The following is a 1,933-nucleotide window of genomic DNA, read 5'->3' as shown; positions in this document are numbered from 1 at the left end:
GTAGACATATGTATTATACTCCAATAAAAACCTTTTAGATGAAGCTATAGAGAGAGTGAGGGAGGGTGAGACAACAGACGGATTGGATTTTTTAAAATAGAAATAATAAGCGTTTGAATTGCTTTCACAAGCTGACCCACTCCTTTGTATTTTGCTACAACCAATCAGTGAGTTTATACATATTATATCTTCCTAGTTCTTATTGTATTCACATTTTTTTTTGCTTGTTGCATGGCAGGTATTAATATACAATAATTATAACAGATATATGAAAGTTCATGTTTAATATAATATTTTAATGACTATCTCAATCTTAGATTTTTTTTTTTTACTCACTAGGGAGCTTTTCCATGTTTATGGGAGGGACCTATACGTTAGAAATTGCAGTCTGATTCCAATCAAGCTCAAAGCTCGAACTAAGTTATATAGTCCCTGAAGCTGCTAAAAATACGGGTAGTCATGGCTAGAATGCTTTTCATTCACGCATTTTGTGAATTTTCTATTACAATTCCATTCGCGTCTAGTTTGTTTTATATAGGGATCTCGTTAAAATTCTCCTAGCCACTTGAAGTATTTACAATTTTCATCAGAATATTTTTTAAAATGTATTTCTAATGCAATTTTGTATGCTGATGACGAAAATCGTATTCATTTTCTTTTCTTGGATCTTGTTCAAAACGGGGGCACCAGTATTTTCTTAACGAAACACTTTGAAACTTGGGATACTGGTAGAATGTGTCATATAAAACATCTTTTTCTCTTAGTCTTCTTAACAAAAAAACCTACATCGCAAGTTATTTCATGTTAAAGTTGTCGTATTTCTGTAATTTCAACCAATGACTGACGTCCATTCAGCCGGATATTATTAAGTGCTGACTATGTAAACAAACGATGGCTGAAGCATATTGGCAGTAGGGTTAGGGTTGGGTAGTAGCTAATAAACCTTTCATACAGTTCAGGCAGATGTTAGCGAAATTATAAATGGAGATTAAATACGCTTTACACCGCTTAAACTTCCAAAGGAGCAAGTATAAACAGTTGAATACTTGTCAGTGATTGGTTGAAATTATCGAAATAAGACAATTTTTTACATGAAATAAATTCGAATACAAAAATTTTTTTCTGTTCTATAACACAAAATATATAAGTATACGAAGTTTGAAAGTCTTTCGGTACCCAAAACACTACATAAAACATTAATGAAAACTGGTGCCCCCGTTTTGAACAGGATCCCTTTTTTTTTTCTTATAGAACTTATTTATAAGGAAATAACACTTTGAATGGTTGGAGAAAAATTTAAAAGGTCTTTACATAGCTATTAAATCAGTGGTACTCGATTTGGATCTTTGGGGTTTGACGGGCAACATTTTTTTATGTAGTGTTTTTGGTACCGAAACACTTTCAAACTTCGTATACTTGTATATTTTGTGGTATAGAACAGATAAAAATGTTTGTATTCGAAGTTATTTCACATTAAAAATTGTCTTATTTCGATAATTTCAACTAATCACTGACGTCTATTCAGTTGAAGAGAGTTAGTGCTGTGACGGTGTATATGGTATTAATCCCTGTTAGTTCTGACATTTCCGATTAACTAGACTGTTCGTAAACAAAGGGAAAAAGCCATCAAAATACTTGAATGTTGCCTGCACTTGTTATTGGTGCTGGCAGAATTATTAATGCACCTCCACCAAGTACTTCATTTCCTAGAAATAGCAGCCAAATCTTCTTCAAATCAAACTCTAGTTTAGGGTTAGGGTTCGGGTTTTAGAGTTAGGGTTGGGGTTATGGCAAAAATAATCATAACCCTAACCGTAACCCTAAAACTAACCCTAACTCTAGAACCCGAACTCTAAAATTGTTACACACACAGATACGCACAGCGTAATTTATTATATAAACAATATATGCGTATAAATTACGATTAAACCGG

General features: G+C 33.0%; 1 long non-coding RNA gene across 2 annotated transcripts in view; it reads left to right on the top strand.

Annotated features, from left to right (window-relative positions):
• The first annotated feature begins 68 nt into the window (after nucleotides 1–68).
• Nucleotides 69–1,933, top strand: part of LOC106877229 (uncharacterized) — a 107,515-nt gene continuing 105,650 nt past the window's right edge. Inside the window, exon 1 of one of the 2 annotated variants that reach the window (XR_008264117.1) lies at nucleotides 69–167. This is a non-coding gene — a long non-coding RNA (uncharacterized LOC106877229). The remainder of the gene's footprint in view (nucleotides 168–1,933) is intronic. The other variant, XR_008264118.1, reaches the window with a different exon arrangement.

The sequence above is a fragment of the Octopus bimaculoides genome, chromosome 5 (genome assembly GCF_001194135.2).
Source record: "Octopus bimaculoides isolate UCB-OBI-ISO-001 chromosome 5, ASM119413v2, whole genome shotgun sequence".
Classification (NCBI taxonomy): Eukaryota; Metazoa; Mollusca; class Cephalopoda; order Octopoda; family Octopodidae; genus Octopus; species Octopus bimaculoides.
This window is presented reverse-complemented; position numbering and strand designations above follow the sequence as displayed.